The sequence below is a fragment of the Pelophylax lessonae genome, assembly GCF_965119305.1.
Source record: "Pelophylax lessonae genome assembly, chromosome: 1".
Taxonomy (NCBI): Eukaryota; Metazoa; Chordata; class Amphibia; order Anura; family Ranidae; genus Pelophylax; species Pelophylax lessonae.
In genome coordinates this window covers 664,246,655-664,273,513 of record NC_138768.1, presented here as the reverse complement: position 1 = coordinate 664,273,513, position 26,859 = coordinate 664,246,655, and the positions used below count along the sequence as shown (strand labels likewise).

At 39.9% G+C, this 26,859-nt stretch overlaps 1 protein-coding gene across 1 annotated transcript in view; it reads right to left on the bottom strand.

The window, feature by feature from the left end:
• Positions 1 to 26,859, bottom strand: part of EDNRA (endothelin receptor type A) — a 94,083-nt gene that overhangs the window by 45,670 nt on the left and 21,554 nt on the right. The gene's annotated exons all lie outside the window — the stretch shown is intronic.

Genomic DNA, 26,859 nt, shown 5'->3' with positions numbered 1-26,859 from the left:
AAATTTAAGAAAAAATCACTGCCAGACCCTTTTTATAGATCCTTCCTACATTGTGTCAGTGTCATTGAGAAACGGTGCCTGTCAATTCCTTATTAGCTCAGTTTTTTTCCGGCGACCCTCCTCCTCCTGCTCCTCCTCCTCCATGTGTAGCTTTAGATTGGAGGAGGAGAGTGGTCACATGAGCAGCCATGAAACATCAGAGGAAAGCAGTCAATTGACCGGCCATGAAGGGTATTTAGAGGCATCAGTTTACAATGACACTGACACAATGTAGGAAGGATCTATGAAAAGGGTCTGGCAGTGATTTTTATTTTATAGTACGCTGTCAGGGCTGTCCCAGTAGACTGGGGGTCTCCTAGAAGTGCAGGGGGGCTGTATAATAAAAGGGGCTGTGTACTGTAAATGGAAGGGCTGTGTAATGTAAAGGGGTCTGTGTAATGTGCAGAGGGGCTGTGGAATGTGCATAAGTGGTATAAATATTAATAAAAAAATCCTGAGCTACCCTTATTTGGCTTCAAAGTTCTTTATTTGAAATATACGTTTTTTTTTCCTGAAATTTCCCTCTTAAAACTAAGGTGTGTGTTATACACCGATAAATACGGTAAATAGAATCTCCTTCTTGAAAATACACATTTTTCCTGGGTTTGCTAAAAGTACACAATTTCTTAGTGGTTGATTTATAGTTAAAGTCAGGAGTTTTGCAATTTTTGGACATGTAGCATTACGCAGAACATCAAGTTCACATAGAAATTACATTACTCAAAATTACTGATAAACTACAGCTCCGTGACTCATTTAAGTAGGGGACTACAAAGATTTGGATTTCATGTATTAAAATGCAAACTACGTCACTTGAGTCTACATTTTTTTAGCTTAAAACTTATCATACAGATTTGTGGGTTTGTGATGCATGAATTTTCAGTATGTCCCAGAAGTCAGGAGCCTGGCAGAGCAGTTCTTGCATAGAGAGTTTAGTGCCAGACACAAGATAAAACTAAACATTTCTGACCTCTAGGTTCTAGCCTATGCTTAATAGTTAACCTTACCCTAACATACTAAAATCTCAACCTACTAAGTTGTTTAACACTTATTCTAATACTAAAGAGTAACCCCTTAACACTTCACTCGCTCCCCAAATGCACCCAACAAGGAACTTTTCTTATTTGCCCCTTTTGGTCTGTTAAATTTAGCACTGAAACTGTTTTGTTTTATCTGTTTAATAAGTGCAGAAAAAACTGTTATTACTAATTTTATGCTTTCTCTGCTCCTGCCTTACTCTTATTAGTTAGCTATAGAGTGTTATAGAGATGAGGAGAGGGGGAGATGTGATTGTACACAGCGGGAGTTTGTCAACAGGCCCCGGCCAATTATTCATGTTTGGGACCTGCTGATCGGCTGTGTCCAATTACAGCCTAGAGCCCTGTGTTGACAATTAACACAGGGCTTTGAGGGAAAAATTGCTCTGTTTCTTCTCCCTGAAAAATAGGGAGAAGAAAGAAAGAGATTACTGGTATATTCAGCTTTACCCCGGATGCCTGCACACTTAGATGTGCCTATTTTAATCATCAACCATGTGAGTTGCTAAATGTTGGACCTTCATTAAATGTAACCATATTGCTACACTTAGAGGCTCCTCTCATCTCTCTTATATTCTGTAGCTCTGCTAGATTTTGCTTCTAATCCCCTTGGGAAGGCTGCATATTGTGGATGGACATTTTATGGTTACACAACCTATCAAATTGCTATAATCTTTGTATATAGACTATAAACTGAAGGACTTGTGGAACGAATCATCTGAGTTACCATTATTTCTTATGAGGAAATTCGCTTTGATATACAGTAAGAGTGCTTTGGATTACAAGCATGTTTCCAGAACGAATTATGCTCGCAATCCAAGGTTTTACTGTATATATATATATATATATATATATATATTATTTTATATATTTTTTTTTCTTCTATTAGCGCACCGTGGCTCACACATGTGCAGTGGGAAGCTGGCTGGCTGGGGACCTGAAGAACTGGCTCAGATGAGGATGGTGTTGGACCCTTTGACAAGTAAGTGTCCTTTTATTTAAAGTCAGCAGCTACAGTATTTGCTCAATTTTTTTTTTCCCAGGGTGAAGGTCCTCTTTAATGAAATGCAATTTCCAGTGTACGTTTTGGGCTCCCAATTGGCTCTGAATGACCAAATTAGGGATATAGGGATATAGGTATTTCATCGTTACATAGTTACATAGTAGGTGAGGTTGAATAAAGACAATAGTCCATCCAGTTCAACCTGTGTAGGTGTGTGTGGCTGTAATCATCTCACATACCCCTGAATGTTCTGATCCTTGAGATGTAAGTCTAAGAGTCTTTTGAAAGCCACCATACTACCCGCAGAAAACCACCTCTTGTGGTAGAGAATTCCACAATCTTGTAGCCCTAACAGTAAAGAACCCCCCACGTTGCTTGAGGTTAAAACGCTTCTCCTCTAATCGCATTGTATGCCCTTGAGTCCTCATGCAATCCCTTCGAATGAACAGCTTTTTTTCTAAGCTGGGATCCCCATTAAGATATTTATAAATTGCTATCATGTCCCTCCTCAGACGTCTCTTCTCAAGGGAGAATAAATCGAGCGCTTGTAGACGCTCTTTATAGTCAAGGTCCTCCAATCCCCTAATTAGTTTAGTTGCCCTTCTCTGGACTCTCTCCAGTTCCAGCACATCCCTCCTGAGGACTGGCGACCAGAACTGGACAGAATACTCCAGATGCGGTCGGACCAGAGTTTTATAAAGTGGAAGGATTATAGTCTTATCTCTGGAATACATCCCTTTCTTTATGCATGCTAATATTCTGCTGGCTTTGGCAGCTGCCGCTTGACATTGCATGCTGTTGCCTAATCTATCATCAACCAAGACTCCCAGATCCTTCTCCATTTTTGATTCCCCCAAGGGTTCCCCTCCTAACGTGTATTGTGTTTTTATGCTTTTAGTCCCCAAGTGCAAAACCTTACACTTCTCCACGTTAAACCTCATTTGCCATGTTGTTGCCCACTCTGTAATTTTGTCCAGGTCATTCTGTAGGATATCTGCTTCATGCTGTGCAGTTATTGCCCTGGCCAATTTTGTGTCATCTGCAAAAACTGATATCGAACTACTGATCCCGACCTCAATGTTGTTTATGAATAAATTAAACAAGGTTGGTCCCAGGACTGAGCCCTGGGGCACCCCGCTTACTACCTCAGACCAGTCTGAGTATGCGCTGTTTATTACCACTCTTTGGACACGCCCTTTAAGCAAATTCCGTATCCAAGAGCAAACCCTGCTGTCGATACCTGCAGACCTTATTTTATAAATTAAGCGCTTGTGGGGAACTGTATCAAACGCCTTAGCGAAATCCAAGTACACCACATCCACTGGTCTCCCCCTATCTAGCTCACAGCTCACCTCCTCGTAGTTAATAGATTGGTTTGACAAGAACGCCCATTTGTAAACCCGTGCTGATTACTGCTGATGATGTTGTTGTCTTTAGCAAACTCTACGATATAGTCCCTTATCATCCCCTCCAGAAGTTTACATACTATTGATGTCAAACTGACAGGCCTATAATTTCCCGGGATATGCCTCTGGCCCTTTTTGAATATCGGAATCACGTTAGCTTTCTTCCAATCCCCTGGTACATCTCCTGTCCTAATACTGTCAGCAAAGATCAGGAACAGTGGTCTGGATATAACCTTACTTAGTTCCTTGAGTACTCTCGGATGTACGCCATCCGGGCCTGGTGATTTGTTTGTGTTAAGTTTATCCAGCCTTTCCCTGATTTCACCCTCTGTTAGCCATAGTGGCAAGTCCTGTGTATTACTACTAACCATACAGTCATGGTCAGTGTACCCCTCCGTTTCCTGTGTAAAGACTGACGAGAAAAAAGCATTCAGCACGGTTGCTTTTTCAGTGTCCTCTGTAACCATCCTCCCATCATTGTTAATTATGTGTGCAATATGCTCTGCCCTAGTTTTTTTGCTGTTGATATATTTAAAGAATTTCTTTGGTTTTTTTTTACTATCCTCCACTATTTGTCTCTCAAAGTTGATTTTAGCCATCTTGATTTCTTGTTTACTTTTCTTATTTGCCTCCTTGTATTGCTCGAAAGTCGATACTGTGCCCTCTGATTTATACTTCTTGAAGGCCAATTTTTTTCCCCTAATAAGTGTTTTGACGCTACGGTTTAACCAGCCAGGTTTGGCTTTGTCTCTTCTAAATTTATTTCCCATAGGAATGCACTGCAAGATGCCTTTGCCTAATATGTTCCTAAAGCATTCCCATTTTTCCTCTGTGGTCAGGGATCCCAGGGTTTGGTCCCAGTTTACCCTTTCCATCAATGAGTACAATTTTGGAAAGTTTGCCCTTCTGAAGTTTAGGGTTCTTATGTTCCCCACTTGCCTTGTTATATTGTTATTTATACTAAATGTGATCATCCTGTGATCGCTAGAGCCCAGGTTGTCCTGGACTCCTACCTCCGAGATTATGTCTGGGTCATTAGTGATCAATAGATCCAGGACTGCATTTTATCTAGTGGGAGAATCCACCAACTGTGACATGTAATTATCCAGTAAGGTTTCCGTGAATAGGCGGGCCTTCTGTGAGTGTGTAGTCCCCTCGTCCCAGTCAATGTCGGGATAATTGAAGTCCCCCAATATGATGACTGATCCCAATTTTGCCACTTTACTCATTAGTGCTAAGAATTCCAGCTCTACCTCCTCCCCTTGGTTAGGTGGCCTATAGCAAACCCCCACAATTACTTTCCCCTTTTCTCCTTCCCTATGGAGTTCAACCCACACAGATTCTAAATCCATGCTCATCCCATCCGTAATGTCACTCCTTTCTATCACCTTTATATTGTTCTTGACATAGAGACATACCCCTCCCCCTCTTTTTCCCACCCTGTCCTTCCGGTACACCGAATACCCTTGGATATTGGCCAGCCAGTCATGTGAGGGGTCGAACCAAGTCTCTGTTATTCCCACAAGGTCTATGTCCTCCTCGTGGAGATCAGACAGAAGTGTATTTCATCCATGAGATCAGACAGAAATGTATTTTATCCATGATATCAGACAGAAATGTATTTTATCCATGAGATCAGACAGAAATGTATTACACAAGGAGTGAAAAACATCATATTACAGTCAGGTGTAGTTATTACAATAAAAAAGAATAAAGATAGACTGGTGGTAAGGTGATTTGCAAGATTACAAGAAACCATTGCAAAACAGTGCCTGGGATTTATCAATTCTCACAAATAAAGCAGTTAGGAATTTATGAACAGAACACTTGTCTGGGTATTACAACTATTTTTAATGGCTTCTGAGCAACAGACATGAGGTAATCAGTGTTACTCACAAATCTGCAGCCCAAAAGGTACCTACTTTAGGTTTAATACAATAATATTTTTTACTGACTACTGATAACATAAAAGTATGTTGTTAAAGAGGGACTTAAAATGTTTCCACATTTGCATTCAAATTTGGGAAAACCCTTACTATACAGTATGTTTTATAATGTGCTCCTATTCACATAGCATAGCTAAACATTTTAAAAAGATATTTCTTACGTTTTGGTTCTGATCTTATTCCTGCACCAATCTTTGTTAGTCCCCCCCCCCCCCCCGTTCAGACTATTAACCACTTGAGCTCTGGAAGATTTTACCCCCTGCATGACCAGGCCATTTTTTGTTATTTGGCACTGCGCTTCTTTAACTGGTTATTGCGTGGTTATGAAATGTTGCACCCAAACTAAATGTATATTTTTTTTTCACATAAATAGAGCTTTCTTTTGGTGGTATTTGATCACCACTGTTTTTTTTATATTTTGCAATATAAACTAAAAAACTAAACATTTTTTAAAATAAAACAATATTTTTTTACTTTCTGCTATAAAACATAAGCAATACAAATAAATTACTTCTAATTTTGGCCAAAATGTATTCTGCTACATATTTTTGATTAAAAAAAAATCCCAGTAAGTTAATATTGAGGGGTTTGTGTGAAAGTTATAGCGCCTACAAACTATGGTATATATACTGGAATTTGTATTTTTGTATTATTTTATACTACTAATGGTGGGGATCAGCAACTTATAATGGGACTCTGATAGTGAGGTAGGCAATCTGACACTGACGCTGGGGGTAATGACTAACTGCCACTGACATCACCAGTGACATTAATACAGTGATCAACGATAAAACTATACACTGTCACTGTGCTAATGACGCTGGCTGGGAAGGGCTTACCATCTAGGGTAATCAAGGGATTACATGTGTGCCTAACTATGTGTAATGTGTGTAAAGTGTGCTGATTTTACTAATAGATCTCTCAGTTTCTCCTCCCTGCTTTGCAGAATACTCCCTCTGTACAAAAACCGAGCTCTGGGCTGTGATTGCACACAGCTGATCAGCAGGTCCCAGGCATAAATCATTGGCTGGGACTTGCAGACAGGCTCCTGCTGTGTACAATCAAAGTGGGTGCCGGGCGGGGGGCGTGCACGTGCCCTAAACGTGAAAGTAGGCAGCGATGTACGGGTACGCCGATTTGCCTACAGCGGCTACTCGGCTGCACTGTATTGCAGGCGGGGGGGTTGCCAAGTGGTTAAAGTATAACTTAACTTAAAAGCTGCATATAACACACTTCCTGTCCTAGCTTGACTACTCTTACTTACCCCACTAAGGTTAGGCCTGGTTGTCACTCACGCTGGACTTCAAACATGTCTATCCACATTTTTGCATGGTGGATTTGTAGCATTAGTAGTCTACAAAAGAAAAGGAACACTGTTTGTGCTTTCTTTTATACACACAAGAGGTGACAAGGGTACTGTATCTCTGGTATGAAAAATGAAAAATGAAAAATGAATGGAGCCATCACAGGACTGGCAAGCTGCAATTTAACTTTTAGTTTTGGGTTGAGATACATTACAAGGGAAAAAAAAAGGAAAATATGCTAACTGAAAACTTAATTGGAAACAGTTGCTCCATTTTTATAATATATTTAAACATTCAAGGCTTATTTAAATACACATGCAAAACCACATAAACAAGCTATGGCACAGCTAATCTTGTAGTGTTCGTGCCATGGTCACATCACTGTGATTTTCTTTCACAAGGAAGTCTGAAGTCATAATATCCTGAGTCACCAAGATAATAAAAGAAAACTGGGGAAGAGTTGACATGTTAGGGCTTAATAGTAAATGAATGCTTGAAGTATCACGTATAGTGAAAAAACAGCTATACTGTACTTCTCCCATTACTTTTTTTTTACCAGGTTACTCTTTATAAAAATAGAAAGTAAGCTAATTGTTTACTCGTTAGGTTTATGCCAAGTTCTGTGGTAGTTGGTTAACCAGGATCGCCCAAAATCAGCAATAAGAATCCCACTTAGATCAAAAGATCGTTGTTTTATTGGTAGCAGAACATGTTAAAGCCAATGCGTTTCGGGGGAACAGAGACTCTCCCTTCTTCAGGGCGTAAATGTTACCATTCAGATCTGCAACCATCAGCATAACCTGCCTTTTTTCATTCAGTTGGGCCAGATTGATTGGGAGTTAATTTCCTCAAGTGGCCCTCTCTCACCTACCACCCACCCATAGACCCTCTATTGAGCAGGTCAGTCCAGCGCAGCCATCAACTTTTCAAAAAAACTAAGTTCTGTTCTGTGTAAATTTGGATGATGCTATTTAGATGTTTCATGGAATTTTATGGAGGGCACAACTGCTAGCGCAACATCAGGAATGTAGCTAAATATACAGATGTAATACATATACAGTATGTGAAATGTGTTACCTGCCAAAGGATTTTAATTTTTTTTTGTCCAATCCTGCAATTTTTACAGCCCTGCCAGACAGCTCAGGTTGGTGACCTGAATTTTCTTTACTGCAGTTAAGAAATACAGCTTGGTCATGTCCCTGTCCTCAGTCCATAAATGGACCAGGAAGGAGCAGCATTTTGGTTGTGGACATTTTCTTTAGTTTAAATAGTCATTATGTCTCCCAGTGTCAAGTTTTACTGATAATCCCTATTTACAGTGATTATCGCTTTAACTGTCATTGCAGGAAAGACTTGATGGTGAAAATCTTCCACTGGATGAGATGGCACAATACTAGTAGCAAAGAGAGTCCATCGCACAGATCTATGTCCGCAGTTCGGGGCCCTGTACTGCTGAGTTATGTTTGTGATATGGAAATTCTTATTTTACCAAGATTAATAGAGGGCATCTTTTAGTCACATTCGGATTCGTGTGATTGAAACACTGGTACTATTGTCTTATGCAGATAAAGCCTCATCAACTGGAACAGTTAGAATGGTCACTGTCATATTTGGTTTATATATGAATCATGTATGATTGGACCCACTAACAGGTAATGGACTCATGTTTATGGATTGACATGAATGAACAATGAAAAGCCATGTGCTTCTTGTGGCAGTTGAGCCCTTTGTTCGCTCATGTCCATTTATGGGCATGTACTCCAGTTTCTATTGTGCTTTTTGAATGTATACGTGTCTGTGATTGGTGGTCTTGAAGCCACTCCCTGTAACTCCCTTTTTGTTCACTTGCTGTAAATAAACCAAGCGCTGCCCTGGGACTCACACAGAGGACAGAAGACACAGGAAGCCACACACACACACACACACACACACACACACACACACACACACACACACACACACACACACACACACACACACACACACACACACACACACACACACACACACACACACACACACACACACACACACACACACACACACACACACACACACACACACACACACACAGACACAAGCTCACACAGCAGCTCACACAGCCATTTCATCCATGCAGACATACAGAAAAACTCTTACCCACACACACACTTGCTCTTACTCACACAGACACACACATGCACACACATACATATCCGGAGAGAGACCTGGCAGATGGCATCGAAATGACCCAGCGCATCTGTTCCTTTCTTTGTCGCCGAGCGCTTGGTAAACCGTTATACAAAAGAGCGGTGCATTTGTACTTTTCAGTACAAGCTATTAATGGAGCTTGGTGCGTAATAATCTTGAGCGCACTGAAGCGGGTTTCTATGCTCCAAGCCCTATTAATTTCCACGACAGAGGTCAGCCTTTTGCTTTTTCTTCCAATTATTATATTCGTGGTCAACAAATATTAAAGCATGATACCTATACTCAACCTTCCTACCTTTATCACATCCAGCACAGTGTTGGTTGATGCTGGACCCTAGTGGGAGCAAAGATGTCACCCTTAAATCATGTCATTGCCCACTAGATCGGGGCATTGCATCATATCCGTAGGTGTCATGCTCCACCCAACCTAGAAGCCCCAGTAATGAAGACAAGAGTAATAAAGTAGCCAGTAGTCAGTGGGTCAAGGGGTGTGCTTACACAGATGCTGTCACTTTGCCCGGAATGGGCAAAGTTAGGCTTTCAGTGCCCTTTACCCAAAAATAAAAGAAAGAAATCTGAATATAAGCATTTACAGGAGCCAGAACCTTGTGCAAACAGATTACCATGTATCAGCTCAGCCTGGCTTTTTAATGACAATATACACAAATATTCTCACGCAGTGACAATTCCAAGTTCATGGATTGTGTTTACCTATTAGAGCAAGTGAATGTGGGAATAGGAGAGGTAAGCCAAAAAGCATTTTGCAGCTGTGCTGAACTCAGTACATGTTTCATAAATCAGTCCGTGCCTTGCTATCCCAGTTACCAGACTATGTTGCCATTGCAGCCAAACATCTATGAATCAACTCATAAGAAATTGCGCAAAATAATTATTATCCCAACAAACCTAATAAACTTGGTCTTGCATACTTTACAAACCTCACACTAGAGACTAGGAAATACTAAAAATCACTAGACGCTGAGAGGCTTACAAAAGTTACATGAATATATGCATACAAAGCAATGTTATACTCAAATTTGACAAAAGCCTGTTGATTTAATCATCTATTTATCATAAATGTTATTTTTGAAGTGACATTGTGAACATGTTTGCTGACTGTGTGGACAGCTTTGCCAATCAAAATGATCCTGACGTGCACAACCTACAATGGATCACTACCTTGTCTTGGCTGAGCACGCAAGGAAAATGTTTGTTTATTGAGCAGAACTTCACCATGGGAATCTATGCCTCGGCAGGTCATTTATCTATCCAACCATATAAGAAAATATGTGTTATCTGTTCATCCACTTGCGAACTCAGTGAGCCTATACCTGCCACAACTTTTCCCTTGGCATGCCCAGTGTTATTCTAATATGGGCACATTATAAAAAATGATCCATTTCCAACAGGGCCCCTACACATTGAAGTGGAAACATAACATTCAGCCTGTGTTCCTAATGGCAACAAAAATGCACCATTTTTTATCTTAATTTTTTTGTGAGTGATTTAGTTGACAGGAAATATTAACCTTTTAATCAAGCAAATTAAATGTGTGAAATGAATATACTTGAAGAATACACAAGTAATTAAAACAAAACCTGTAGTTTATAACTTGGATTAAATTTGACTTAATGGATCTGACTGCAGCTGTATGTGTAAAAATGTACATTTCACTTAGGGATGATTAATATTAGGGAAAATGTTGTTTTCCAGCATAGAGAACCCACGTTTGCTTGTAAGATGAAACTGGTATCCCTATATACAGAAGATTTAATATTCTCTTCTCTTTTGCATTTTAATGCACCCAGGACCAAACAGTGCTGCACTAAGATATGCCCTCATCCTTTAAGAGGCGTTTTTTTTTTAAATTCCATCTCTTGAAGTATTTTTCCATGCTAACCCCCATCACCCATCCAAAGTACCTTCTTTTTTGTATACTTACCTTTCTCCTGTCATGGGAACTTTTCTTTCAAATCCAGGTGATGTCTACACCCAGCTTTACCCAGATTTAGGATATTTATTTTCCAGCAGCACTGGAAGAAATTGTTGGCAGAGCACCCTATGTTATGTAGACGTGTTAGGAAGACAGGTCACCCCGGGCATAGAAAGCAAGACTGGAATGAGTGGCCATCTCAACAGAAAATCCTAAAGTAAATCTATTTCAATTGCTTCTTTAATGAAAATATTGTGGAAAAACAACTTTAACATACAGTATCTCTCAAAAGTGAGTACACCCCTCTCATTTTTGTAAATATTTTATTATATCTTTTCATGTGACAACACTGAAGAAATTACACTTTGCTACAATGTATATTAGTGAGTGTACAGCTTGTATAACCATGTAAATTTGCTGTCTCCTCAAAATAACTCAACACACACCCATTAATGTCTAAACAGCTGACAACATAAGTGAGTACACCCCTAAGTGGAAATGTCCAAATTGGGCCCAAAGTGTCAATATTTTGTGTGGCCACCATTATTTTCCAGCACTGCCTTTCCCTCTTGGGCATGGAGTTCACCAGAGCTTCACAGGTTGCCACTGGATTCCTCTTCCACTCCTCCATGACGACATCACGGAGCTGGTGGATGTTACAGACTTTGCGCTCCTACACCTTCTGTTTGAGGATGCCCCACAGATGCTCAATAGGGTTTAGGTCTGGAGACATGCTTGGCTAGTTAATTACCTTTACCCTCAGCTTCTTTAGCAAGGCAGTGGTCATCTTGGAGGTAGTTTGGTGTCATTATCATGTTGGAATACATTCCTGTGGCTCAGTCTCCAAAGGGAGGGTTTCCTGCTCTGCTTCAGTATGCCATAGTACATGTTGGCATTCATGGTTCCCTCAATGAACTGTAGCTCCCCAGTGCCAGCAGCACTCATGCAGCAAGCATGCATGCAATTTGATGCAGTGTGTGGCATATGGTCTGAGCACTGACAGACTGACCCCCCACCCCTTCAACCTCTGCAGCAATGCTGGCAGCACCCATACGTCTATTTCCCAAAGACAACCACTGGATATGATGCTGAGCACATGCACTCAACTTTTTTGGTCAACCATGGCGAGACCTGTGTGAGTGGAACCTGTCCTGTTAAACTGCTGTATGGTCTTGGCCACCATGCTGCAGCTCAGTTTCAGGGTCTTGGCAATATTCATATAGCCTAGGTGTCAAACACAAGGCCCGCGGACCGAATTCCACATGGCCCTCGCACCTCTCCAGCAGCTGCAGGACCCCCCTTGTCTCTGCCCCCACCTTGTCTCTGTAGTCGGCAGCAGAGAGGACAGAACTTTGCCAGATTCTGCACTCCTCTGTGCAGCTGCAGAGAGGCTCGTCTTTGCCCACCCCCCCTTCTCAGGAGTCCGCAGCAGAGAGGGGGGCAGAGCTCCTCCTATTGATCTTGCACCTCTCTGTGCAGCCGCAACACCACCTTGCCTCTGCCTCCCCTGGTCTCAACATTCAGCAGACTCTGGAAGCTGGCTCCAGCCCTCCTCTGGTTCTCCTCCAGACCCTGCACTTCTTCCCAGATCCATCCACATCATCTTCCTTGCAGCAGCACAAGGTAAGGGGTTGCATTGTGATGTAAGGAAGGGTGGGTGACTCTTGACTTCTGATGGTGGGGGCTTTTGACATCTTATGTAAGGGTGTAGGGGGCGTGGGGTGCTCTGGACATCTAATCTTACAGATATAACTGGCCCTTTGAGGGGAACCATAATGCTGATGTGGCCCGCGATGAAATTGAGTTTGACACCCCCCAGCCTAGGCCATCTTTATGTAGAGCAACAATTCTTTTTTTCAGATCATCAGAGAGTTATTTGCCATGAGGTGCCATGTTAAACTTCCAGTTACCAGTATGAGAGAGTAAGATTGATGACACCAAATTTAACACACCTGCTCCCCATTCACACCTGAGACCTTGTAACACTAACGAGTCACATGACACCGGGGAGGGAAAATGGCTAATTGGGCCCAATTAGGAAATGTTTACTTTTGTTGCCAGCAGTTTTGACATTAATGGGGTGTGTGTTGAGTTATTTTGAGGGGACAGCAAATTTACACTGTTATACAAGCTGTACACTCACTACTTTACATTGTAGCAAAGTGTCATTTCTTCAGTGTTGTCACATGAAAAGATATAATAAAAATATTTACAAAAATGTGAGGGGTGTACTCACTTTTGTGAGATACTGTAGGTGTGGTAAGCAGGTATTATCCTGGTCATACACAGCTAAATACACAGCAAAAAATATTGTTGGCCTTGGATCCAATTTAAGATTGTAAATCCCGTGGATTTGTGTATTGGGTACAGTAGGCAATATACAGGTTATACATGGCAAACTGAGGCCATTCAGTTCAAAATAGAAATGCTTATATTGATATATGTATAGTAATTTTTAATCTTTGGCAATAAAGTGTATATTTTACAATATTTTCTTTTATTATGTAATTTGGTACGGCTAAAGTCCCATCCAGTTACCCCTTTTTGAATATATATATATATATATATATATATATATATATATATATATATATATATATATATATATATATATATATATTTATATATTACCTTTTTTATTATAAGTGATCATATGATTTCTGTTCTCAGCTGCATGGACTTGGAGAGCTGTGGGTGGAGGCTGCAGGAGGCACATCAGCAAAAATCAGAGAAACAGCAGTACACTGATTTCCCAATGAAGAGCTATGTAGAGGGCATGTAAGCACAAGTCTAATCACTGGGGTACAGGCAGGCTGTGTTCCCAAAAAACATGTGAAGAGACAAACTGATTACTGATTTGGATGAATGTGGTTCCATGTCTGGTCAGTTTGAAATAGGAAATCAGGGGGTCTGGCAGGATTACTAGGTATTTCACACAAAGGAAGCAATGCAATGAGAACAGAATACTTTTTAATACAAGCACATGGTACAACAGACACATATCAGGAATATGAAATGTTGGAGTAACATACACTTTAAATCCTTTGGCGCTGAGAAGAGTATGTAGGCAGCATAGTGAAAAATATAATCTCATGAGGGGGGAAAATGGTACAAACATAACTTGAAAATTGCCAGGTAAAGCTAGATAATCAGCTGATCAAAAAAATAAAATAAAAATGAAAAGATTCCCCCATCCACCCATTTGAGGTGGATGGGGGAATCTATCCTGCTGTGTTATTGTATTCTGACAGTTGGACTCCTTAGCTGTCAGAATACACCGCTCAGCACTGCAGCAGATTGGCTGCAAGCGCTGATCAAATGAAAAAATACTAACAGTTCCGTTCAAGAGGGGTTTATTATTAGATCGACTCCTCTCAAAGAGGAATGGCCATAGGTGGATCCGATTTCAGCCTGTTGAACCAGCCCCATTTTGATCCATCTACGGCCAGCTTTAGGTCTAAAACTAAAATTATCTGTATATAACTGGTTTTATGTAGCTAGATTTAGGTGTAAATAAGCTCTTAAGATAATTTTTTTTTTTTACTATTGTGGTTGATTGTAAACAGTTGAAATGTGTTATCAATGAGCGATGTAGCCGCTTTCACAGGCTCTACTACAGCAGAACTATTATACTCTGATTCATGACTTCATACAATGCAAGCTTTCACTGATCAAGAAGATAGCCTGGGTTATTGAGATAAACCACTTTCAATAGTGAGAAACCTAGTAATGAGAAAATGAGGCCCATTCTTTTATCATATTATGTTTTCTTCAATTTATCAGTATGGTTATCTTATATGTAAACTGTTGAATACTTTGATTCAGCAGCGGCAGCAATAGTACAAAATACATGGATAAATTAGAAAGTGAACTCCAAAACACAAAGTTTTGAGTCACCATAGTATAAATAGTTCTGGACAGCAGTGTCTTAAGATTCATTGCACTCATTTTCTTCAGAGCTTAGTATTAGTAATGTCTCATGCACACAGGGCATTTTTGCAGCTGCTTTTAGGAGTGTCAGACGTTTTTTTTTTTGCAGTTTAAAAACGCCCCTCCATGTTATTTTATGGCCTCATGCACACAGGCATTTTAAAGCTGTAAGTGGCATAGGCATTTTCAAGCTGCAGAAAAAAACCCAGGGCCAGCGCGTTCTGAGGACCAATGTTACAGCTGTAAAAACGTCTGATGCTGCTAAAGGCTGCTAAACGTTGCTTACACAGCGTTAAGCAAAGCCGTACATTTTTTTTTTATGTGAAAATCAATGGTTCCCTATGGGAGCCCACTGATTTGAATGCAAGTCGCATCCAAGTCAGATCATAATGATCGGACTTGTGGTGCGACTTGTGCTCTGAGGATCTTAAAGGGGGAACTCCACGCCAAAATGAAAAAAAATGGCTTGGGGGTCCCCCCCAGGTTCCATACCAGGCCTTTTCGAGTCTGGTTTGGATTTTGAGGGGAATCCCACATAATAAAAACAGCATGGGGTCCCCCCCAAAATTGATACCAGATCCTTATCTGAACATGCAGCCTGGTAGTTCAGGAAAGGCGAGGGGACTAGTGAGTGGCCCCACCCCCTCCTTGACCATACGAGGCCACTACCCCCACCCCAAAGCACCTTTTCCCCATGTTGACTGTATAGAATATGATGATGTATAGCTTTATGGCCTAAAATAAAACTGAGGCTGATTTTGGGGGAATTAAATACAAGAGGATGATGTATACTCTAGGTCTATGGAAAATGTTTAATGTACTGGAGCTGCATAAATGTTGTATACAATATTTGTATAGAAAAAAGTTTTTTTTTTAAAGATATATTATTATTATACATACATTAACCACTTCAATACAGGGCACTTTCACCCCCTTCCTGCCCAGGCAAATTTTCAGCTTTTGGCGCTGTTGCATTTTGAATGACAATTGCGTGGTCCTGCAACACTGTACCTAAACCAAATTTATGTCATTTTTTCCCCACAAATAGAGCTTTCTTTTGATAGTATTTGATCACCGCAAGGTTTTTTCTTTTTTGCTAAACAAATAAAAAAAGGCCCGAAAAGTTAGAAAAAGAAAAAAGTTTTTTGTTAACGTTATACAATTTTGTAAATAGATAAGTTTTTTCCTGCACTGATGAACACTGATGAGGCCGCACTGACAGGCACTGATGAGGAGGCACTGATGGGGTGGCACTGATGGGGTGGCACGAATATGCGGCACTGATAGGCAGCACTGATGGGCACTGATATGTGGCACTGATAGGTGGCACTAATATGCAGCATTGGTGGGCACTGATAGGCAGCATTGATGGGCACTGATAGGTTGCACTGATGGGCACTGATAGGTGGCACTGATGGGCATTGATAGGCAGCACTGATGGGCACTGATGGGCACTGATAGGCAGCACTGATGGGCAGCACTGATGGGCGGCACTGATGGGCACTAATGGGCACTGATAGGTGGCACTGGTGGGCAATAATGGGCACTGGTGGGGCGCACTGATAGATGGCAATGATGGACACTGGTGGGCATCACTGATGGGGAGGGCACTGGCAGGCAGCACTGATGGGGAGGGCACTGGTGGGCTCCCTGAGCCCTGATTGCCATGCCTGGTGGCCATGGTGGGCATCCCTGGGGTCATGGGTGGGCATCCCTGGGGTCATGGGTGGGCATCCCTTGTGGTTCTAGTGGCACCCCCCCTAATGATCTGCACTGGTAATCAATGCTCTGATTACCAGTGCAGACCCCCCCCCCCGTCAGGAGAGCCGCCGATCGGCTCTCCCATACTCGTGCCTGTCAGGCACGAACTAAGGAAAGCCGATCAATGGCACTTCCTATTTACTATGTGACCAGCTGTGATTGGACACAGCTGGTCACATGGTAAAGAGCCTACATCAGGCTCTTTACCGAGATCGGAGATGTGGTGTGTCATATGACGTCCGGTCAGGATAATGCAACCACATTCCCGCTGTCAATAGCCTATAGGGCGGACGGTAAGTGGATAATCATGTTACATTATACCAGGTGGAAATTAATTATATAAAACAAAAATTAAAACGTTTTATTCTCTGAGGCTTAGGTTAGGTTGGTCTGAATAATCGAATAAAGGTATTTGGTATTTTTGTAGCAGGCAGCAAATATATATGCTTTTTCCTTTTTGTTTTTTTCTTTTGGGGTTTTTGGAGGACACCCGAAGCTTTACATTCAAAAGTCTCATTCAATAAACAAATTCTTCCTTTCTTTTTGTTTGTGTACACACAATTGCCTCTTAGATGAAGCTTGCACAATATAGAATAAGTAGAATGAGAGTGGATGAAGCTTCTCCTAGGCTCATGGGATCAGGGTCCCATATATGATTGCTACTCCCCTTGTTTACTAGCTTTAAACCTACATTACTGTCTTTACTAAAGATAACATTATTTTTTATGTACTGTTATCGGCTGTTGAAGCCAGCAGGAGGCTTTCTGAAGCTAAACAATCTATATCCCATTTATTAAACATATGAGCAGAATCTTTGAAAATTATTGTGAGATCTGATTAAGTGGCTGTTAAAGTTTTGCACCAGGGGTCATGTGACCTTTAGTTATGCTAATACAGCTCATATCTGGCAGTTGGTGCTTAGTCATTTAACTTGCTGAGAAAGTAACAGACATTTCTTTTGACATGTTTTAGTAGGATATGATCTCCAAGCATGTTAATAACAGATATGTGACCTAACACTTGAAGAAAGTTCAAGAGCACTTCCTCAATCAAGCTATGCCTCTGTGAATGATTTCAGTAACTGGACACTAATGAAGTTAATGCTTGGGGCTACCATAGGAACGTATGTGAGTTTTATTTCACACATCTCTTAAATCTTGAATCCCGTCATTTTCCAGTTCTTTAACAATTGTTACTGTGTACATGATGTTGGGTTTATTCTCTTACAAATGTACCAATAAGTTTCCTACAAACATCTCCTTTTAGCACACAATGATGAAATAAAATGTCCCCATCTGTCCAGGTTTTTCAGTCAAATGGTAAACTTCAATACTTTAAACAAGATCAATTCCAATGTGCTTGGAGCATAATGTGTTCCTCATTTTGAAAGGCCATGTAAACTGAAAACAGTTATTTATCTGAATCCTGAGAGAAGCTCTCAAGCTCTTTTAGTTGATTCTGCTGATCAGCAGAGACAGAGTAAATGGTCATTTATATTAGCGTTTGCAATCATGGATGAGCACTGAACTCAATATTATGTTTGTACACTAATGTGCTGTTTAATGTGTATATTCATTTATTATGCAATAATGCATTATGCATGTTTCAATTGTTTTTAGGAATATATAACATCAATGTTGTATGATGCATATATAAATACTGCATGTTCATTTGATGAGCTGTTTTTGCATACGTTACTAGTTAAAAATGTAGCCATTTGATGTTACCATTAGATCTAAAAGTTGCAAAACCACCATTGTCAAGGGCATGATTGTTAAGGGGCCACTCTTTCCTCAAATAACATTTTAAATCACCCAACTTGTTTTTCACTGACTCTAGTGGAAAGCTTTTCCCAGCAATGTATTCCATGTAATCAGGGCCATCTTTAACACAGAGCAAAAGGGGCAGCTGCCCTGGGTCCAGTCATTGTTGTGGGGCCCAAAGCAGCTGCCCCTTGAGCCCGCACTGCCTCTAAATAGTTAATAAGTGGTTTTGGGAGGGCCTGAGAAAATATTTGACCAGGGTCTAATCAATAATAAAGACAGCCCTGCCTGTAATGTAAAACAAATAGAGTAAAGTAGGAAGAATCAGACCACCTCATAATGACCACCACTGGTTGGCAGACCTAGAGGAAGAGAGTTCACTGCTGGGAATACAGTATAAGGTGGTGATTCAGCCTGCATGTCTTGTACTAAATTATATATTGTGTTTTTTAAATCACATATTAAAAAAATGGTGAATGAATGTAATGCCATTTGGTCCCCTTTTGTTTACCACTGAATTTCTGTTGTATTATTCTCCACATTTATAAAACACATTTGCCCATTTTGAGCAATTGTAGCCAGCAATTTAATATCCAATTCTCCATAACACACACTGGGGTTGATTTACTAAAACCGGAGAGCGCAAAATCTGGTGCAACTCTGCAAAGAAACCAATCAGCATCCAGTTTTTTTTGTCAAAGCTCTATTGAACAAACTGACGTTAGAAGCTGATTGGCTACCATACACAGCTGCACCAGATTTTGCACTCTCCAGTTTTAGTAAATCAACCCACTGTGTTTATAAAGTAGCCAATATTTTCAGTCAGCAATTATGTGCTATTTTAGAGCCGGTACACACTGAGGCGACACGACTCCTTACTACTTCGGGGGCAACTTGTGCATTAACATGCACCACGACTTGCAGCGACTTCACATAATGGAAGTTTATGCAAGTCGCCTCCAGGTCGCCCCGAAGTAGTACAGGACCCTTTTTCTAAGTCGGAGCGACTTGTGTCGCTCCTATTAGAACGGGTCCTGCAGCGGTCAATGGACCGCGAGGGAGCGCGACTTGTCAGGCTGACAAGTCGCGCTAGTGTGAACCGACTCTTAAACATTTTTCCATGGAGACTGGCACAGCTCAATAGTCTAAAGCAGTCTTTTTCAACCTGGGTGCTACCTAGGTTCTTCAGGGGTGCCATGGCAAAATGCCTAAATATTATTTATTTACTTCAGGTACTAATATAGCGCCATCAATTTATGCAGCGCTTTACATATACATTGTACATTCACATCAGTCCCTGCCCTCAAGGAGCTTACAATCTAAGGTTGTAACTCACATTCATACATTCACATACTGGGCCAATTTAGACAGGAGCCATATTACCTTTCAGCATGTCTTTGGATATTGCCCCAAGTATCCCAAAAATTGCCAACAAGCCAACAGGTGGATTAAGCTTGCCTTTTTTTGTTACACAAAGCCACAGGTTTTTATTGTGCAGTACAACCTGGCACACAGTGAGTGCCAGCCGCTGGCATCCTAACAACCGAAGGCGTCATCGGTTGATAAGAGGTAATAAGAGGTGTGTTGGCCATCTGCACTGTATCTCTGTTTACCCCTCCCCTGCCTTTCTCTGTCAGCATTGGGGTCATGTTAATGGAGCGAGGCGAAGAAACTGAGGGAGAAGAGAAACATTGGCATACTAGTCAGTACCAGAGTGCAAAGGTGTATTTGCTTTGTAAGATTAAAACACCTATAATGTTAAGGGTTCTACCTGTGTGGATGCTTTTGTGCTATGTGAAACTTTTAGTTTTTTTTTTTTTTTTTCTATTTTAAAAGGGGTGTTTTGAGATTATGCATAATTTTAGAGAGTGTCTTGATAGAAAACTGTCTAAATGTTTGTTTGCCACATAACTGATGCACTTAAAATAAGAATCTATCTAGCCACTAATTCATCCTCTCTGAATTTTCATTGAATGTGGGTAAATATTAGCATCCCAATGACTAGTATTGCCCTAGTTTGATAAGTTTTACGTATCAAGACTGAAGCAAAGGAAAGTGAGCTATGCTTATAACAGCTTTCAAAACAAAGGCTGATCTCAATGGAAATTAATTATCTTCCACTTTTCAATAATCAAGGCCCACCAACTTTTCTTTGTTTCAGAAAGAACTCTTTATGACGCAAAAAAATAAATGCTGTTTATTTATACTGGTTTCTTTATATACCAGAGAGAAAACCTGGCCATATGTTAAACAATATAACAGAACACATCTGGATGATATAAAAGCCTTGATGAAAGCACAAATTTAAAGTAGGAAAACAAGGGACTGCTTTTATTAAATGTAAAACGATAAAAAATAAAAGTCCTAAAAGATCACAGCAGCCTCAGATATTTATTAAATATCACAAAATGACATTTTGGAAGATCATAGAAAATTAGGAACTAGAAATACACAACTCGGTGTGTTTTTGGATCTCGGGCTCGATGTCAAACTATAACATTTGTCGTAGAGCTAGTCATGATAACTAATGTATGCTGATGCTGCTAAACGTAATCTGGCTATGAAAGGATTAAAATATTTTACTATATGTGCTACCCAGTAACAGTAAAAAAAAAAACTATGAATGTTTCTCAAGATAAGGGGGTTGCTATAAATCTCAGTCTGACATTTCAGCTGATGCCCAGTAAAAATGATCTCCATATGTTAGGTGAATGTTAACCTCTTGCAGATGTGACCTTGGAGACCTCTCTGCCTGACATGATGCTTTGTCATAGAGTCAGATGTGAAATAATACTGTTAGGGCCAAGACCATGACAGCTATAAACATTCTGATTACACTAACACAGCAACTGACATGAAACCTTCCAGGAATGCAGCATGACGTTGGTATATCTATAATAATGCTATTAAACATTTACTTGGTATCCAGGTAATACATTAGGCATGCAATCTACAAATTTGGATATGTATCTATATAGATTGCACATTAGATCAGTAGTACAAGAAACTAAAAAGTCAGACAATGTTTTAAAGGACCATAGCCTGTTTTTTTTTCTTTTTTTTTACATTTGATAGAAAAAAAGGTGACATCCTGGCATTCAGTAGCAAGAGAGAGTCATCTAGCTGCAATATAACTAAAGAAGTGATAAACAGCTCCTAAAGGAATGCCAAAATGAGCTCTTTTAGGAGGCCATTTTAGCATGCTTTAAACCCCAACTGAACACTCTTAAAAAATGTAGAATAAAAATGGTAAAAAGGCGCTGGTGTCCTTGGATGTTATTAGTATTGATAAAGTGCAATTCTATTATATAGTTGTATTATATATATTGAAATGCATAAAACCTAGCTCTTTTATCTGGTGTGATAAATAATGTATAAAAGAGGTACAGCAAAAAAAAAAAATTTCATACACAAAATCACATAAAAATAGTGAAGTGCTAGTGGCACATAAGTGTGCTGTGCAATACAAAAAAAATTATATTATATCTTAAAAAATGACTGTAATGTAGCCAGGCTTCATATATAAAATACACGTTTTTTTTTTTTTTTTTTTTACTTTTAAGTGGTAAGTTTTGCAGCAAGAGTAGAACACTCAAAGGGGAACCAGACTGCTAGTTAGCCCAGTTTTCTCGCACGCACCTCTGAACACTACTCTATTCAAAAGCTATGCTAGCAGTGGTCAGTGGGGTGAATTGAACCACAGGAGATCTGGGTGTGTGAGAGACATGGTTTGACTTTCCTGTGTGCTGGCAGTCCTTTTTTTTTTTTTTTTAAACCCTTGCTGCAGAACTTAGATGATAAGAAATTCAAAAAGAGAAATATGTATTACTTTATATGCAGCCTGACTACATTACAGTAGTAAATTAGGAGGGTTAAATTGGGTTTTAAGCACACTTTAACCACTTAAGCCCCGGAGGATTTGGCTGCTTAAAGACCAGGGGGTTTTTTGCGATTTTTTACTGCGTGACTTTAACGGACAATTGCGCGGTCCTGCGACGCTGTACCTATAAGAATTTGACGTCCTTTTTTTCCCACAAACAGAGCTTTCTTTTGGTGGTATTTGATCACCTGTGCGATTTTTACTTTTTGCGCTATAAACAAAAAAAGAGCGTAAATTTTGCAAAAATAACAATATTTTTCATAATTTTTATATGAAATTCTCCCCAAAAAAATGTAAAAATCTAAATTTTTTAAAATTTCTGGCCAGTTTGTTTTCTGCTACCTATGTTTGGTAAGAAAAAAAATCGCAAAAAGCGTATTTTGATTGGTTTGCGCAAAAGGTATTGTGTTTACTAACTAAGGGAAAGATTTCTGTCATTTTTGGTGTTTTTTTTTAACGCGTAATGGCGGCGATCTGCGATTTTTTTTGCGGTACTGCGACATTGCAGCGGACAGATCGGACCCTTGACTGACATTTTTGACACTTTTGGGGTTACCAGTGACATTACTGCAGTAATCAGTGCTATACATATGCACTGTTACTGCAAAATGACACTGGTAGTGAAGGGGTTAACTTTATTGGGGAGGGAGGGGTTAAGTGTGTCCCTAGGGGCGTGCTTTCTACTGTGATTGGCTGTGGCTACTAGTGTAGGAACAGTGATCAACGGTCCTACATAGTAGAACTGTCTGAACACTGTTTCTACACAGGGGAGAATGACAGGCGGCTTGTTTACATCAGCCGCCTGACTTTCTCCCTCTGTACCGACGATCGGCGAGTGACATCGGGTCCGCCGGTCACACGCACTAACTTCCCTGTGAACGAGCCGCGGCGGGTGCGCGTCTCTGCGGGCGCGCGCCCGCCCGCTATTGGCTCACAAGGAAGTGACAAGCAAGTGACGTACCGATACGTCACTCTGCCTGGCCGGGGCTGACCGCCGCAGTATATAGTCATGCGGCGGTCGGCAACCGGTTAAGCTAAATGCTATGCTACTGCACCTTTATAAATTAGGGCCAATAAGTCATACTCAAGTATAAAAGGCACTAAGTTATAATCATATTATAAGTTAAAGTTAAAAGTAAACTGAAATTAGTTTGGCTTAATGTTGTATACATTAAACACAAGGTGCTACAGTGTCAGCTGATTTGTGTGTGTATATATACTATATATATATATATATATATACACACACAAATACACAAACGTAAAGGTTCAAACAAAACAGTTTCCCACACAGGGGATCTTCATCATCAAATAGGTAACAGAAAAATAAAGAGCCACCCTCTTCAGCAGTTAGGCCTCAACCTTGGCTATCTGCTGGTCCCTCAGACAATCTAACTCAGCTCTCCTGGCTCTCTGGGCTCTTCTGGCTCTCTCCAGACTTACCTAGCTGCCTTGACTCCCTCAGTCTTATGGCCAAGAAAACTCTGTTTCTTAAATAGTGCACACCTGCCTAACACAAGCTCTGATCTATGCCCATAATGTCCTTCATTATAAGGGCTTTGTGCACATGCACTCACAACCTTCTGTTCTTCTGTAAGACCTGGACACTAGGTTGGAGATTTAATCTCTCCCAAAACTCCTAGAAATTTCCAAACTCCAGAATCAAATCCAGAAATACCAAAACCTGGGGAAAGTTGGAAAAACCACCTTTCTCTATTCATGATCGATATTCGGGAGCCCCACGCTCCGTGAATCCTGTGTTGTTTGTGCCTTTACTTTCACAATGGCAGGTTCTCACCCTGTCTCTATCAAGATATATAATATATATATATATATATACACAGTATCTCACAGAATATATGATACTCATAGAAACCCTTTGTTTTTTACAGTGACATACTTAAAAAAAAATTTACATTGTACTGTATACAGTATCTCACAAAAGTGAGTACACCCCTCAAATGTTTTGTAAATATTTTATTATATCTTTTCATGTGACAACACTGAAGAAATTACACTTTGCTACAATGTAAAGCAGTGAGTGTACAGCTTGTATAACAGTGTAAATTTGCTGTCCCCTCAAGATAACTCAACACACAAGTGGAAATGTCAAAATTGGGCCAAATTAGCCATTTTCCCTCCCCAGTGTCATGTGACTCATTAGTGTTACAAGGTCTCAGGTGTGAATGTGGAGCAGATGTGTTAAATTTGGTGTTATCACTCTCACTCTCTCATACTGGTCACTGGAAGTTCAACATGGCACCTCATGGCAAAGAACTCTCTGAGGATCTGAAAAAAATAATTGTTGCTCTACATAAAGATGACCTAGGCTATAAGAAGATTGCCAAGACCCTGAAACTGAGCTGCAGCATGGTGGCCAAGACCATACAGTGGTTTAACAGGACAGGTTCCACTCAGAAAAGGCTTCGCCATGGTTGACCAAAGAAGTGCCAATTTGGACATTTCCACTTAGGGGTGTACTCACTTTTGTTGCCAGCAGTTTAGACAAGAATGGCTATGTGTTGAGTTATTTTGAGGAGACAGCAAACGTACACTGTCATACAAGCTGTAAACTCACTACTTTACATTGTAGCAAAGTGTCATTACTTCAGTGTTGTAACATGAAAGGTATATTTAAATATTTACAAAAATGTGAGGGTTTTTGTGAGATACTGTATCTATATTTGTATATACAGCCTTAAAACTGGATTTGCAGAGCACTAAACTGAGCACTGCATAAGCCATCTCCTTTTGGACTTTCTGTCTCCAAATGTACAGTAACATAGTCGGGAGCCATCCAAAAATGTATCACTCCTCTGATCATTCAGATTTGTTTTATTTATTACAGGTACTTATAATGCACTGTCAATTTATGCAGTGCTTTACATATATATATATATATATATATATATATATATATATATTGAACATTCACATCAGCCCCTGCCCTAAAATACCTTAAAGTCTAAGGCCCCTAGCTCACATTCATACATACACTAGGGCCAATTTAGACAAGAGCCATTTAACCTACCAGCATATCTTTGGAGCATGGGAGGTAACCCACACAAGCACAGAGAGAACATGCAAACACCAAGCAGGTAATGGTTGGGATTTGAACCGACGACCCTAGTGCTGCTAGGTGGAGGTGTTAACCACTTAGCCACTGTGCTGCCCTTGTGTGTAATTTATTGACTGACTATAAAAAAATATACACAAAATCAATACAGATCCCTTTTAACTGGTCAGTGACCAATTTTGGGTGGATACTTGTGTAAAACATATCATAGCTTCTCTAAACTCTATTTTACAACAAAGAGAATGAGACTCCCTTTTAATTATCCCAGCAAGTGGGTGTACCCGGGATACAAGTACAGAGATCTTTATGTTAGAGTTTCTGAGCAATAATAAAAAAGTAATGTTTAACTAAACAGATATGGAGTATCAGTTCTAGACCTAACCATTAAAGTACATATACAGATTTTTTGATAACAAAAACATGGTTAAAACAACTCCCAGTGTCCCATTGGGAAAATGTTCTATTTTTCCTTTACTTCCCATGCTTTATCTTCCTAAAGACAAAGCAAGAAGTAAGAGAAAAATGCCATCTTAGACAGTTGTCACCAGAACACGTCCCCTTCAAAGATTTTCTACCTAGTTCCTGTTATTGTGGCATCTCAATAGTTTGGATATTCCACCATCTATTGTCTCTGTGATGATGGGTCCTAATTACAGTGGCCTTTAGGACAAATTGAGGGGGCAGTTACCACTAACAGGTACACAATCAGCAATAAAAACCTGTTGCCATTTCATGCAAAGTTTGAAAAAATAAAAACCTTTAGCTTTAGATACACTTTTATTTGTATCAGTGCTTCTTTCATTAAAAGGGTAGCTGTGAGAGTAATGGTTACGTCATCATGTTTGCAAAGGCACACAGTAACTTATTAAAACTGTTATTCTTTTTTTAATGTCTCCCTAATAGTTAGAATTGTTGTATATCTTCTGCCCACGATGAACAGTAATTGCCCAATCCACCTAAAGTTTTTTTTCTGTGTGCTACATAATAATAAAAAATAATAATAAAAAAATACGTAATATGTATATAAGCTTTAGATTAGGGTTGTGAAAAAGATTCCCTTTCTACTGCTTATCCTGCAAAATATGCATGCCTACATTTCGAACCAACATTTTAGGTGTTCTTTAGGTTGTGTCTGTACTTGTCTGTTATATGTGAATAAGTGTCTTTCTGGGTATGCCAAGGATATCTTCATTTAGTGAGACAAAACAAATATAGAAGTTTTTTAGGATTCTAAGATGTGTTTTCCTTTCAACAAACTTTTCAGATTGTATCTGCACTACTTTTTTGACCTTGTCAGAGTAACATTTGTTGTGGAACTTTAATCTCACATAGTCAGCGTCTAAGCAAATAAACATGATATAAACATTATATTATATATATATATATATATATATATATATATATATATATATATATATATATATATATATATCTACACTTTTTTTTTTTTCTTCAACCTTTCAACATTTTGGGCTAAGGGAAGATTACCACAGGCTGCCTCCAGCATTCTTCAAAAGAAACAAGCCGTTGGCTGCAAACAATAAATATCTCTCTGTCAGACCATTACTTCAATACTGGTCTTAGGTTTAGA